Source organism: Doryrhamphus excisus, chromosome 17 (assembly GCF_030265055.1).
Source record: "Doryrhamphus excisus isolate RoL2022-K1 chromosome 17, RoL_Dexc_1.0, whole genome shotgun sequence".
Lineage (NCBI taxonomy): Eukaryota > Metazoa > Chordata > Actinopteri > Syngnathiformes > Syngnathidae > Doryrhamphus > Doryrhamphus excisus.
The window spans coordinates 3,499,404-3,516,430 of NC_080482.1; positions in this window are offsets into that span (position 1 = coordinate 3,499,404).

Sequence of the window (17,027 nt, forward strand, 5' to 3'; positions counted from 1 at the left end):
GTCCTTTCTCTGTGTGCTGGGAATTATGCACCGCCTGTAGTGGAGTTGTCAGGCTTCACTGCTCACTAAATCGGCAATTCTCCCCCAGCCGGGCATTGCTCTCGAGCACATCATACCCAGGCCCATTTTGATGACCTCATCACTGTTGTCACTCTCGTTCTAGATGGACCCCTCTGGGTAAAAGGGGTGTCATGGACGGCTGCACTTCCCTATCTGGATGTCCATTGGCCAAGACAGCAGTATCCCCTCTGCAGTGTTGCTGTGCACCGGATTATACTTGATGACTTCATCTTAATCCTATTCTGCTTCATTTTCTTTTATCTGCACACCGCCATGCCGCATTGGCAGCAAAAACCTCCACAAGTGGGTGCACAAAAGCCTCTTTGAGCATTTGAGTACAAGCGCACTATCTCATACGAGTCTGAATTTGTTCAGTTTGAATAGAAACATTCTATCTAAATGCCGCAAAGTACAATTAAGACTTTTATTTAAATAATGTGCTTATTACAATCTATCATAGGCGTTGAGTGGCCTGTAGCTTGTTTTTTGTTGCCTTGTGGCACATTGTTGAGAAATTACATCAAAGTAAAGTAAACATACAAAGTAGAGAATGTAAACAGAACAAGCTGAAAGGTTGACACCAGTGGCATCATTATTTCTATTTCTTATTTCTTTTTAGCCCCCCTAAAATATTCTTAAAATAATTTGATATTTTTTACTGATTAAAAAAAAAAAAATTATTTATTTTTTTTTTACAAAAAAAATATCTGACAAATTTCTTAATTTTTTAATACTATCCTCCTCCTACTACTACTAGTAGTAGTAATAATCAGAAGAAGAAGAATGATGATAGTAATAATAACAGGATGATTAATAATATAATAATGATTATTATATCATTGACCAGAATGGTCAATGATATAATAGAAAAAGACAGAATGGTTGCAGAGCTTGAACAGCGGTTTTGCAGTATAGATTGTGTGTACTTGTGTACATTTAATGGTGGCCTAAAACAATTGAGTATCTCTACTAAATCTGTCCAAAAGTGGGAAAGTTATATCCCGGTTCGTGTTTGTTATTTGTTTTTTGGATTTTTTTGAATGTCTACTACATTCATTCATATCCTGTGCATCTCCAGGGGGCTAAGCCCCCCGTCCTCAGAACCTTATAATGACGCCTCTGGTTGACACTAGTGACAAATAATAACACAAAGCTTTGTCTTATATGCATACTGTATAACACATTTTCCAAGATTTTTTACTAAATAAAAATATAAATATGGCCTCTGCATGCTATGTTTTTTCAGTATGCGGGCCTCGGTGGAAAAACATTACTGCATAAAATTTCAGTTGAGAAGTTTAGTATACTTTAAAAGTTCAGTGCACTTACTGACTGCAGCAAGTACCCATACTAAGTCTAAGCAGATAAGGAAAATAAATATGCAGTTATATTGTCGGTAATTTATCTTTCAGTAGGATGCACCACTGCAAGTTACAGCCATTCCGCCATTAAAATTATATTGCTAAATTAGTAGTAAATTAGTGAGGGTCAATCCATTACTACTTTTATGTTGTTGATAGAGCTCCTCCAGAGGATTGATCGGATGCAGTTATACTAAATGTGGCCAGTATATAGTTTTTAGAGTAAAATGGATTTTTTATGCATTCTCTGATAGTCCTTTCAAAGTTTGACCTTGCTCTCTGACTCAGACACATGCTTTGTGAAACATTGTTTTCTCAGACATGGAATCAGGTCAAAATAAATAACCTGCCCTCAAAGTGTCAGCTGAACCACAAGAAATCTAAAACCCCGCCTTGGGCCAGAGGCACTCACTCACAGGCTATCAGCGAATGACTTGCTGAAATTTTAATTGTCTGAATGCATCATGTGGTTTGGAAACAAAAACAAATCAGGTTGGCTCATCCTTCCTTTTCGGCGCCGTCTCCAGAGGAGAGCAGCATTTTTGATTAAGGTTTCATTTATTCATTTTCGGTGGCTCTGATTTCAAGGTTGGGTTACAACAACTTGGGGGACAAATAGATGACTATTGTATGGGCAGGTAATTCAAGAGTCTGCATGCGTCGATCCTCACAGATAAGAGGGAGATAAGAGACAGGCGTCTTGTGGAAAAGAGGACATCCATCTCGAAACTCAATCGTTGAAGCTCTGTGAAAAATGTTTTCACGGATAAAAGAGACTGACATGAATTCCTTCCTTAAGTTAAGGAGAGAGGTGTTGTATAAAAGTACTAATGAATCTTATTAAATCTTATCGCCACTCGAGCGTATTAGACTGAATGCACCACAATGAACAATGTGTGCATTTGAAGATCTCTTGTCTGGACTCACTCTACACAGCTGGAGTCATAAAAGGAGTTTGCATAAGGATTTGCATGCTATTTATTGCAATGTAGACATTATAGTTATTTGTTAATATGTGCCCTGTGATTGACTGGCCACCAGGATCTTGCCCTTCTCTCTGTTGAAATCAGCTTGCATAGGCTCCTGCTCACCCATGACCCCAATGTAAGCCAGTCAGCATTCCACTGATGATTTACATACACGTACATATTAAATCATATGACATGTTTTTTCAATTGTCTTTGATATGTAAATGACATGGTTAATAAATGACAAATAAATACAAACACATTTTATTGAAAAATAAAAATCCTGTAAATAAAGATAGAAATAATTTTTATGTTTAATAAATTAAACCATTACCATAATAAGTGTACAATATTTTTTTTTTCTTTTAAAGAGCTGAATTTTAGCTCAATGGTACGAACAAATCCATGAGGACCAGGTAGCTCTTTAATTGACAGGAGCCTATCATGAGCGATGAACAAACGATGAAGGAGGTTGACTCACTGCATCATCTTACAAAGATGACACCGCTAAAATCATCACACGGCAACTTAACACTCAAAATGTAGCACGGAAATATACAATATAAGTACCAATACGAGTTTAACATGAATGCATTTTGGAGGACATGCGGCATAGAAAATGGATGGTTGGATGGATTGCGTCCTCTGTCCATCAGAGGAAACCAGAGGAGCTCAGAAGGAGGCTGACGTCATTGCAGACACCACGCCGGTCTTATGGGCCAGGAGGTGACACGATACAGAAAATGAATTGAATTATTGTGACACGAGCATTTTGTTTTTATTTTAGTATCTCATTAGCTATTAAATATGTTATGTTTTAGTCTTTTCACACACACATGCCCACAGGCACACACACATACAGTATATATATTAATAAAAGTAAATCTGGAATTGTTTAGTTTGGATGCAAATTGCCGAGAAGCATTTTCAAATAGACCAGAGAGTCTTGGTGAGTGATGGAATAGGACACTAGCTGCAGAATATTGATGAATTGGTGATGAATATCTCTGACATTTAAAGTAAGGATTTGCAGTACAGAAACCAAATGTGGAACAAATGAGGTGAGGTGTTGTGCAGCGTCACCAGTTCTGTTCAGTGGAGAAGATGCAGAGCCAGCTGGGACCACTAAGTGGGGAAGATAATAGAAGCTTGTCCAAGTATAGTGAGTAAGTACGACAATTATCAGCATTAAAAATACTGCAGGTAACTGCTGAACAAATAGTGCAAGCTGTCACTGTGCGGTGGAATCTTCGGGTTATTAGTGACTGGCCGTGCCATTAATAATTGGATAGTAAGTATTCATTAAAGGGCTCTATGTCGTGGCATAAAGGCTATGTCTGGCCAATTAAAAATGCATAAGGAGTAATGGGGCTTTATGAATAACTTAGCAGCCTCTCAGATGCTGGAGTAATGGAAAGCAACAAAACAATATGCATGACAGCTTTAAATATCCAATCACCCAGACAAAGGTGTGCAAGTCTTGATGATTTAGCTTAAGGGTAATAAATGAAATGTGATGATTATATTGTTTTTTTTAAAGTGATACAATATAAACACATCCAGCTTACACATTGCTTTTATACCAAAGTAAAACCCATAAAGATATACTTTCTGCACTCTGTACATGTACCACAGGTGGCCAGTAGATGTCAGCTTTGTATCATACAATATGAAGGCACCTATAGAACCTGTAAGCCAAGGATGTCCAAACTCTCCAGCAAGAGCCACATACAGAATTGTCGAAGAGAGGGCCGCGTTCATTCATTTTCTATGTCGCTTATCCTCACTCGAGTAGCAGGGGTATGACGGAGCCGATCCCAGGCAGAGTGCACCCAAGACTGGTCACCTGCCAATTACAGGGCACATATAGACAAACAACCATTCACACTCACATTCATACCTATGGACAATTTGGAGTCGCCAATTAACCTAGCATGTTTTTGGAATGGGGGAGGAAATCGGAATCGAATGTGGAATCGAATTCGGGTCTCCTAGCTGTGAGGCCTGTGCGCTAAGAACTCATCCGCCGTCCAGCCATAGACAATTTAGTCTTCAATTAACTTAACTTTGATACATTTTGTACATTAAAGATGCTAAAAGCCATTACAGATCAACTCTTTGCAAAGCATTCAAATTTTAGCTATGTGTTATAGTTGACAAAGCAATTGTTGTGTTATATCTAATAATTACGGTCATTATAAAGGCATTTATTTTATGAAGGAATTTATTGATTTGTTGAGGACGAATAAAAAACATCATTTTTACATATTTTTTTACATTTTTGTTGACATTTTTTTACATTTTTTTTTACTTTTTTGTACATTTTTTTTGCATTTTTTTGCATATTTTTACATTAGGTGAAAATACACAAAATAACATTCTTTTGCGATGTTTTGTTTGGATACAGTAAACAAACATCGAAACTTATTATCTGTATTTTAGGATAAATACTATTTTATTAATTTTTTAGTAAACATTTATCACATGTAGATTATAGAAATACAATTGTATTAAATTGTTAGCCAAATAGATGCAGTTATTTAAATAGCTTATAGAAACACATAAAGACAACAAACATTCACATAACCAGCAGTCTCACTTGGGCAACAGAATGGAGCAACAAGGCCAAAGATAGGATGTGCTATGCTGGATGTGCATAGCTCTAATTTGCACAGAAAAAGATGCTGACTGAGAGACGATGATGTCAGAATAAAACTCAACTGTGTTACTCTGTTACTGCCACACACAAATACTTACAAGGAACGTTCCAGATAAGGTATAAAAAGCTGGGAGCTTCAAGTTTGGGGTGCAAAGAGTCTTTCTTCTTCTGGGCAAGAGGCAGCAGGAGGAGGACCTTGATTCTAGTCTGTCTGATATATTTATATTACATTATGTAAACCTTCTACTGGTGTGTGAGTCTTATAAGATATTGGAGATAAAATTTATTCAACAAAGTAGTCCTTCAGACCTCTTTGAGGATGCAGATAATTGAATCTCCAACAATGTACCCATCCATTTGTTTACTTTGTTGCAAATGAACATAACTAATCTATAATTGCGTTTGCCGATCACTGCCGTTGATGTGAGCTTTCTCCATAGTCAGGTGTTGCCAGGGCCGAGCACAGATGTTAGCTTCGCCACACACTCTGGACAACCATCGAGCCCCGGAGCAAATGACCAGACATATATATCCCTTGACTCTGTGTCAGGACGATTACTGGATAAAGATCACAATATGACACTTTTCCTTTTCAGTGCTGGCTCAGTGAACAGAGGAAAAGCTCATGCAGCTCAGCATGCTCCTGTCCAGGATATTGATCACAGATCTCAGTCCTAAGACCTCTCAAGTGTGTTAGAGGAAAAAAAAAAAAAATCCATGTGCCTTTTTTCATTTTCAGAACATCACACTGATCCTCATTTGGAGAGCACACACTTTTACAGTTATTATCTTGGCCTGCGTCTTTGATTGGATATTTCTTTTGTGTCTTTTTTGTGTCAGTTTATGTTGTACATTAGTGACAACACATGACCATCTGAACATCCAATGCAATCATGTTTTTTCCAGCGTATCAGCACATTTTCCTGGAGCTCTTGTTTGCTTTGTTGCAGTATTGTCACTCATAAGATCTATTTTACAAAGTCCATAAAAAGCTAATTATCAGTCAAACAAAACACGAGCAGTCTGTGTATCTAAGTGTTTTTAAAATCCTGAAGGCATTTAATATATTTTTATGTGTATACACTCTATATAAATAATTGACTACCAACTAGGGATGCTCCAATGAGGGTTTTATGCTGCCAATTCTGATACTGAGTGAATTCAGCTGATACTGATCATATGGATTAATGATATTTTTCTTGTTATTTATGATGAGTGCTATTGTCCACGGGTGCTGTATAAAGGGAAAAAGTCAGGAAATTTCGAAAGTCCCCAGACGGCCAGCAGGACCAAAAAATGGGTAATTACTACTAAAATTACAAACCAAATTTAAACGTATTTGACTTACTTTTTCAAGATATTGAAAAGATATATATTTCAAGCCCATCCATCCATCCATCCATCCTGTATGCCAGCCTATCCCAGCTGACTTTGGGCGAGAGGCGGGGTACACCCTGGACTGGTCGCCAGCCAATCACAGGTCACATATAGACAAACAACCATTCACACTCACATTCATACCTATCGACAATTTGGAGTCGCCAATGAACCTAACATGCATGTTTTTGGGAGGAAACCGGAGTACCTGGAGAAAATCAACACAGAGATGCTCAAGCGAAGAATCAAACCCAGGTCTTCACGATCTCCTGACTGTGTGGTCAACATGCTAACCACTCAGATTTACTTAAATACTGTACTTAATTACTATTTAGTGCTTGCGTGTCATCTATTCAATAATTATATTTCCTTAAACTCCATAAATGTTATATTTTTCCAGCTACTTTTCTCATGAAAAGCCAACATATTGTGGTCAGCATCAATATCTGCTTCTGACAATTACATTAGTGGGTCCAAATGATGTTTTTCTTTGGGTGTTTATCAATTTCACATACTGTGAGAAACATGTCATATCTTTTTTCTTCCTAATGAGACTTCAGTAACCCTCAGTGATCGCTATTATTTTATGGAATGGCCAGAAACTATACTCAATAGTGTATTTGTAGTGATATTTCTAGGTAATATATGATTGAGTCATCAGCTACAGTATGCCACATTTCATTTTAGCAACAGCTGAGGCCTCCAGTGGGGCTGGTTCTCCCCCAGCCTTATCCCCGCTGGGACATTATGAGAATCATAAATAATACGTGCTAATGAGATATGAATTGATTACGTGGGGGGTAAGCTTGACGCTCTCAATCCATCACCCTAAATGGTGTTTAACAATAGATTACCAGCCAATAATTCCTCCAATATGAGATTAAATAAAATAGCGGGGCAGTTTTCACCAGACTACCGCTGCCTCCCTATCCTCATTTTCTAGAGGGTGGAAATAAATCTGTTCAATTACTGTACCGGCAATTCGTTTTTCACCGCAAAGAACATTATTATTTCATTTAGAGCTTGTTCATGCATCATAGATTATTTCATTTCACTCAGTCAATACAGAGCAGAGCAGTATTTTATTTGATCCGCCAGGCTTTACAGTGAAGTGAGGTTTATATACTAGAAGGGGCTTTCTGTAGATGGGAAAAAAGCATGCAATCTCTTTTGTGCATGTACAAAAAAAAACCATTGTAGTCCTCATATTCTGTAAAATGTATACAAGATATATACATTCAGCTTATGCTGTCCTCGGGCACCCGGCAGACAATGAGAAAATGGTCCTCCTTCAAACCTGTGATCAATCGAAACTGCATTAGTTGTGCCCATAAGAGGATTTGGAACATCACTTCAATCCCAAAGAACACTGAAAATTGGATAACACACATGCTCACTGGGCTCTAACTTACCTGCAAATCATGTTAAGGTTTTCAGTGAAGCCAAAGTTGTGATTGGTTATTTCTCCTATAACTGCATCAGGGTGTACCTCTGAGGGTTCACATGTGATGATCTGTGTTAATGTGTCTTCTTATCGCTTTTCTGTGGCTCAATAAAACAGCATCCAGGAAATCAACATTTCACAATATGGGAGTACTTGGAATTACATTTGGAATAAAATGGTTTGGTCTTAAGTTGGCATCTTGACATGAGCTACAAGTTGCGGTAGTTTCACGTGACAGGTGATTCATGACTTGTGAGGGTGACTGCCAAGCAACCGAGCATTTAAAAGACAGCTGAGACTGGTAGTTGTATTTTATGAAGAGAGAAGGGCTCCAAAGGAAAGAGCTGCTGTAAGTTTATTAATGAACTTAGATCTTCCAGAATCTGCACCTATCCCAGGCAAATTTCCTTGAATTTCCAAAACGGTCAGTTTTAATTTATTCTACTCATGGCCCGCCTCTATGCTGTGATTGGTCCCACTCAGCTTGTACAGGTAACAGCTTGGACAGCTTCTACAGCTTGTACTCGGGCATGCCCATATAAGGACGTGATCAGCTGGAATGAAGTCACCGGGTGTCGGTGTTTGAAAAGCTCCTTTTTAGGGCTAACTTCCAAATGTGCAAAACTCATTATCTGAAAACTTGGCATCGTTTAACACAATAATACAACCATCTAATAACATTTATAGGTCGGAAAAGTGGAAAAAGCACAACAGGTCCCATTTGACTTGTTTGTAAGATGACACCATGAGTCAGACTGTTATACTGAGTAACGACCTATGGAAATGTCCAATAGGTTGACAAGTTAATTGTGAGTTTTTTCATCGGTCATGATTGGCTATTGTCAAAAGGCAATATGGTCTTCATGGGCTTGTGGGGCCTGACAGTTTGGGTGAAGAGCTGCTGCATCAGTTCATATCACCATTGGTAATGAAGAGCTGGACAATATTGGTAAGAAAGCCATTATCTCTATCAACCCCCTTAGCTTTTTACACAGCAACCCAGCGAAGGAGGAATATTGCCTTAACTGTGTGTTCTGTGAATGTCCAGTGTGGCACGTTTCATTGTTCTGTTTTACACAGGCTTTGATTTAACCTCCAAAGGCAGAATATTGGCATACTAGTGCCTTTCATACAGAAAATCAGTCTGGAAAAAAGGCAGCAAAATCTTGGCTTCAGCATGTGTAGGCTATGAAACCAACCCAACCTCAACATTTGCACTGCAGACCTGCAACCAGCTCAGAGTAATACGCTAGTGGAGATCATCTACCACATCATACTCTTCCAACTCAACATCCAGTTCCACAATTGCTGATAATTCATTCACGGTTGTGGCAGCCTTGCCGCACCCCACACTTTGGGAACCTCTGGGTTAAACATTGACAGAGTCCATTTATTATAGGTGGTCATCTCATGACTTGTCCACCTATTCATCCATCAATTATCCTCTCCGCTTATCCGGGTCCGGGTCACCGGGGCAGCAGTCAGCGAAGGGAAACCCACCATCAAACTTGTCACGGTTTGTCAGTGAGTGTTAGGTAGAATTTAAAAATTTGCAAAAAGAGTACTTTACCCAAAGATGAAGAATATGGTGAACTTTGAACTCAATAGCATGTATCGTCATTATCATAATTGACAATGTAAATAGGAACTCAAATATGCCAGTTCATCCTGGAGACAGATTTACTTCAACATCAAGATGGTTGAGATAATCCATGAACATCTGTGACGATCTGGTGGATAACTCCTTGCTCACAATCAGGCCACCACAGTACATCGCAAGCATCTCTGATTCTTCACATCCATCCCCCTTGATTCCCTTTTCAACCTGGCTTTGTAGTGTCTCTGCTCATTGCTTTCAACCATGTCCTCTCAGTGGCCATTCAATCCTCTTCTGCCCCTGTCTCTCTGCTCCCTGCGTGGCCTCCTGTGGGGAAGGAGTTGAGTAGGCTTGTCTAGGGGCTGAAGTTGGGGCTGGATTGGGAAAGAGGTGGCTGTCACAGTGTCTGATTAATGACCCGTCTGTGGCGTGTCCAGCCACATTAGGGCTCCATGTATCTACCAGCGTCCACTCGGGGCGAGGGGCTTTGTTCTGGGAGGAAATGGTGTCAGTGGCCCACAGCCGTTTGCCTATAAAAAGATAAAGATTTACTGTCATCAAAGGGCAGATTAAAGCCCACAATAGTGACATTGATTTTTTTTTTTCCAAACCAAAAAATTCGCATTTTGGAAAGGCCATTCCAAGAGTGGAGCGAGATATGATCAGCTTATTTGGAAAGGATAATATGGAATCTTCCCCGAGAATGAACTTTGAAAGGAGTAAATTGTAAATATTGATTTCTGAAATAAAGTGTCAATCTTGGTTGGGCCAAGATTATTCCCATCATGTGGTTCAACCTCCAGCACCAATAAATTCAAAACTGCTGACAAAGTGGAGTGTATAGGATTTCTGTTAGGAGCAGTCCGCGGCGCTTTACCGCTTGGCCGGCCTGAGCCCCTGCCAGTAATGGCTGTTCCATTTTATCAGATAACAGAGGAGATCTCATCAGAGGCAAAAAATGAAATGAACTGTGACTCTGAATCAGGATCCCTGCTCTTATCCCAGAAAAAAATCATCTGTGTGGGGCCCAGGGCTTTCCATTATTTCAGGTCACTTCATTACGGCCCTGCGCAGAGGACCCAATTGCTACAAACAAAGCAGGCCCTTCCTGTCTCACCCAGGGGTCGAATGTGAGGGGCAGTTTGATAGGCTCTTGACGTGTCCGGGGTTATCCCATTACCACTTAAGAGGGTTGCTGAAAGGCAGCAAATCTTACCCACTTGTTTGTTATCCTTTCGCACCCTTTTGTATCATGAGAGGTTTTAGTGCTCACCTTTTGTCTCATGGTGGAAAATAATTCATTTTTTCCAGTTGTGGTTCAAATCGGATTGGAGTTTTTGTTGTCAGAGTTCCTTTTTTTCCATAAAGATAATGAAAATGGTCAAGGTGACGTGAAGTGAAAATGACAAATACCAAGTTTTGCCAGTAGGTAATGCAGGGGAGATACCCACATATCGTTGGGTTAGTTAAAAAATGCAACAAATTCTATTGCAATAGTGTTTTATTTCCTTACCGTAATGAATTAAATAAGTTGTTATTGCGGAGGAATTTGTAGCATTGTGAGTAATTACAGTTTTTGTTCCAGTCTCAAGGCTCATTATTGATCATCTCCTGGAGGATGGTGGTCGATACACATGGGGGTAGGGGGATTTGATAGCTACACAAGAGAACCATGATGGAGATCAAGGGGGGAGATTTGTAATAGACCAATGAGTCAAAAGAAGAGATGCTGAAATGTAAGACCCCTCCTTAAAACGAGTTTCTAATGTTCCTGAACCTGAAAGTAAACCTGAAATGAACTGAAATGTGGTCCGGTACTGTGGTAGCACGTTTTAAGTTCTCTGGAATGTTTTTCTTTGGAATGTTTGGGGCTTCATGTCTTTCCATCGCCATCATTTCAAAAGAACTAAGAGAAAGCGCTCAACCAAGTGAAACTTATCTGACTCCGATGAGCTACAGTCCACTGGATCCAGCAGACCTGTGCACACTAGTCCTTAAGGGTAGATTTCTAGATTTTTTCAATTGGAAATTTATTTATTTAAAAAAGAAACAGTTTTTTTTGTAAATATACAAGACTATAGCCAGTGGCTAATTTAGCAGCTATTTTTTTGTTATTTTAATATAATTGATTTATTATACAATACCAATCTGCTGGCTCAAATATTGCAGCTCACTCAGAAATAGTTAAACATCACATCGCATGAAACTTTAGTCAGAACTCAGCAAACATACACAAGAGGATGAACTTTTTGCATTTTTTAAAATGTTTTATACATAAAACATGACGTGAAAAGGTTGACCTGTTAAAAGTTTGATGAGTTTGTGAGTCCACTAACTCGGCTAATGCCCACAACACTCCAGTATAATCAAAAGAAAGATAAAATTAGAATTTGAATTATTTGAACCCCCCAAAAAAAACACCCTCCCGTCTTATCTCATTCACCAAATGAGACAAAGTTGACATTAATAGGAAATAAAAAGGGAAAAAGTCTTAAAACAAAGTTGAGGCCTTTGGTTACGTTTCAGAGCACAGGGCAATTTCCAAAGCCTGAAATGTGGAATTAGAGTGGATTTGATGCATTTCAATTTGAACGAAGGGGGACACCATCAGTGGCGTTATACCTTCAGGCATTATTTAAGTAATGTCTTTTGGCATGTTTGAGGCATTGGAAGCAAGGGCATAGAAATGAGGGATTTAGCGCAGACAACACTGCGGTTTTATCACTCCTCCACGGTCTTTGTACGCGTTCCACTGGGTGAGAAAACAAGCAGACATACAAGAAGATTCAGATCATACAGAGTATGTGCTTGAGCTATCTGGATATTGTGTTAACCAACATCTAAATCAAGCTGTTCTCAACGGTCCTCATCCACTTCTTATCGAAACACAGGCAGCGCCAGATAAGTTGATTTGCTTAAGGAATGGAGGAGATATTAACAGCACTTGACTACAGCAGTGCCCCCTTCTGTTGTTCGTATTAAACCTATCCACCACTTCATTATACCTTCATTCTCTGGAGAGTCTCGGCGTACAGTCCCTCTTTATCTCCTCTTTTCTCTTGTGTTTTGCTCCCTCCTTCTGTCGCTCTCTCTCTACCTCATGATACCTGCAGACAAGAGCATCATCAACATGCGAGGTGTGCCCGTGTCATGCAGATAGCCTCCGTGTTAGTAATGGAGGGAACAGGGATCGATCGGGAGAAGGAGATGGCTGCATCTGAGAAGGCTATGTTTGGCTAGCCCTAATCCTGATGACTAATGTTGCTGTCATAATAGAATGGATAATTTCATGCTGACGCTTCACTATGTGATGAATGTGGCGTCGCTGATGTCCGGCCAGGTTGTGCAGCCAGACATGTTAGTGAATATTAATATCTTTTGGAATTCAACAACTATACGGTGGAATTCCAAAAATCATCATTTCATTCGAGACACACTTCTTATTTTCACCTTGTGCTCAGTACAGTAATCCCTTCTTTAGCGCAGTTATCCCCGACTGTGACGACCATCGCTTATAGCATATAGCGATCTACAAAGCTAACTTGTAAGCCTCCAATGTATTGTTTTTCAAACGGAGTGGTGAAGAAGGACAAAGTAAGAAGCCAAAAATATACCACTTCCACATGGAATGGGAGGATAACTTCTTTTCACTATGTCATGTCTATGATTGACTGGTATTTGCACTGACTGTGCAAATTATTTTATATTTATATAAGTCGAGTCGAGTGGTTAGCGTGCAGACCTCACAACTAGGAGACCAGGGTTCAATTCCACCCTTGGCCATCTCTGTGTGGAGTTTGCATGTTCTCCCCGTGCATGTGTGGGTTTTCTCCGGGTACTCCGGTTTCCTCCCACATTCTAAAAACATGCTAGGTTAATTGGCGACTCCAAATTGTCCATAGGCATGAATGTGAGTGTGAATGGTTGTTTGTCTATATGTGGTAATGGTAACGGTAATGGTTTTATTTAATTTGAACATGCATCAGATTACAATTGAATTCCACATGTCCAAAAGGAGTAGGAAGAAGCAAAGCTTATTAAATCCTACCTTTCCATCTGGTACTTTTACAATCAGTAACTGTTACATTTGTTCACTTCCTGCTTTCCATAATACAGTTTAAGTTTTTTTTTTTTTTTTTTTTTCATTTTTTGTCCCGTACCAAAGTACGAGGTGATATGACCATACAATGACATAATGGGTATAATGTTTGTTTGTCTATATGTGCCCTGTGATTGGCTGGCCACCAGTCCAGGGTGTACCCCGCCTCTCGCCCGAAGACAGCTGGGATAGGCTCCAGCACCCCCACGACCCTCGTGAGGAAAATCGGTAGAAAATGAATGAATGAAAAATATAAATATAAGCACATTTACAGAATAAACAATCAAAAATCAAATAAATCATATAAACAATCAAAAACTGCATTCTGCTGTGTTTTCCCCAAGGATGGACACTGTGATTTAAATCTGATATTAAATTTCTATTCTATTTCTTTGCAGGGATGTTGGAACCCACTATGATTTCCATCACTCATACAACAGCAGGCCGACATCCCCATGTCTCCACACTGATGTATTTACAGTAGCTGCACGTTGAGATGGTTTGATACTCAACAGTTTGCAGGTCACACCGGGACCTTGTGTACAGCAAGTTAAATTGATTTTGATTCCTAACTCGCTTATCTATAATGTTTAGGAAGAGAGTAGTTTTTTTTTATGATTTATTACTTCAAACACATAAAGACTCTTGTTGACACACAAGACAAGAACTCACTTAGTTGTTATCCTGTGCAGCCTATCTGTGCGACCACCACGACCGCTGCCCTTTCTTAAGTGACAGAAAATGGTATTTTCCCTTGTTGACAGAGGCGGTGGTTGGAAATAATGGAAAAGATAAAAACTCAATTTATGATTTCTTTTTTGGAAAAGCTTTGCTTAACTTCAGCATGCAGACAGTTGCTGAAGATGTGATAAATTGATGAGCATGGAAAAGTGACCTTTTCCAAGATGCAATTCTTTTATCTGCTGATAAAAGAATGACTGTTTTAGTTGCAGGAGCTGATAGAAAGTAATGGAGGTGAAGGAATACTCATATCCGGATATTTTCTTTATCTTTGTATGCTATATGTGGCATTATCTCATCACATGTCCCACTATACGAATTGATTCACAAAACTGTCCGACGCTCTATTTGGATTTGTGTACATACTAGTCTCTTTCTGCTGAGATGGTACAGAACATTATAGCTAAAGCTGCAAAGGACCGACGCAGCCATTTGACCTTGGCAGGCTTACTTGCGCTGAGAGACTAAATATTTACCTGTCATTGTTGATGATACTCCAGGCCACGATGCCCTTAATGATTTTCATGGAGAAGCAGGGCTTTGCAGCAATGGGGTGGTGAAATTACAAATTTAAGAGCACTGAATTGGACTATATCTTTAGGACAATGTGGTCTTAATTCCGTGCCTTACAACACAACTGCCTTAATCTGTGAAAGGATGGAGCAAGAGTGAGAGGAGTTGTGGGGAATTGTAATGAAAACGAGATAACCTTACAACCACAGAAGCTGTAGTGATCTAAATACTGTGTGTGCTGAGCAAAAAGGGCCTTCAACTTACTTTATAATTCTTTGCTCTTAGAAATATATTACTACAAGCAATACTACACTGTAGATACCCGCCGTTTGTGGAGACTACGTTCTGGGACTACCACTAATCAGACAGGCCCATTAAAAGATCTATTTTGTTCTATATATATATATATATATATTTTTTTTTATTTTATTCTCTTCAATTACCATTGTTTACTCTCAACACAATTTAGGGTTAAGCCTTAAATATGCCTAACACACGTATTAAATTGAGTATAAAAAGTATAAAATGTGGCTGTATGGCGATCCAGTGTTTAGCGCGCAGACCTCACAGCTAGGAGACCAGGGTTCAATTCCACCCTCGGCTATCTCTGTGTGGAGTTTGCATGTTCTCTCCGTGCATGCGTGGGTTTTCTCCGGGTACTCCGGTTTCCTCCCACATTCCAAAAACATGCTAGGTTAATTAGCGACTCCAAATTGTCCATAGGTATGAATGTGAGTGTGAATGGTTGTTTGTCTATATGTGCCCTGTGATTGGCTGGCGACCAGTCCAGGGTGTACCCCGCCTATCGGCCGAAGACCGCTGGGATAGGCTCCAGCACCCCCTCCTGCAACCCTTGTGAGGATAAGCGGTAGAAAATGAATGAATGAATTCATGGTTGCCAGCCAATCACAGGGCACATATAGACAAACAACCATTCACACTCACATTCATACCTATGGACAATTTGGAGTCGCCAATTAACCTAGCATGTTTTTGGAATGTGGGAGGAAACCGGAGTACCCGGAGAAAACCCACGCATGCACGGGGAGAACATGCAAACTCCACACAGAGATGGCCCAGGGTGGGAATTTCAATAATGATAATAATAATATAATAATATAATAATATAATAATATAATAATATAATAATATAATAATATAATAATATAATAATATAATTTGAACATAAAATTTGTGTGGGTGTGAAAGTTGACTGTGGATGTGCAGGATGCAGGGTATCTTGGGAGCAATCAACCCACCTAAAGTCATCCAACCTCTGTGCATTAGCTAAATACCTGCTCTGGAGACCAACAGGTGCCCACCCGATGAAAGCAACGGCCCTAAGGTGCCAGCAGTGTTCTCCTCCACTTTTCCCACCACAAAGAAGTCTGTTGCTTTGAGTCTCATAGCCATACCACGGGATTGCTGATTCCCATTTCAGATAGCGGCCTTCAATCTCTTATCATTTACAGCTGTCCACCAGTAAACAATAAAACAAAACAAACAAAAGAAGAAAAAAATGATAGAAACAAATGAAAAGGGGGGCGTTAAAGCAACACAGTGTTTAATCCCTCTGGGGTTTGACACTCTCAGCAGCACGCTTGGCCTCCATATTGATAACCATCAAAATCATAACTGTTTACACTGTTGTCACTTCCTTATCCGCTCAGCAAAAGTTTTCAATTCTAAGATTGACGTTTCAACAAAGGGGGAGGAAGAGTGACATTTTTTCATTAAACTTGCTAAAGCTTTTTTTAAAGAAATCATTGAGGTAGAAATGTCTATCTTACAGTATATCATGCAAAATACGTGTAGTAATAACATAGATAACAACATAGTATATTGGGCTAATATCAAAAGATGTCATTTTTTTTAAGTTCTTCCTAATTGTCTAAATCATTTCATTATTATAAATATTTGATATCTGTAATAGGGAACCCTAATTCCTTTGACTGGACTAAGGATTCCCGTCTTCAAATAAGCGTGCTAATCTAATTAGAAAGCAAGCGGAGCTGAACGACTACATTTTCTCGTACTTAGCATTGGAGGGTCGAGGCTTTGTGGAGCAGATGTGCTGTGAAATTAATTTCCTCTGGTGTAACCGGAGACGCTCCTCTCACCGTCTCTGTTATGAAATTTCCATTTCACAGATGATAACCTATTATCACTTTATTCAAGGCAAACGTGTTAATAGCCAGGAGGAAAATT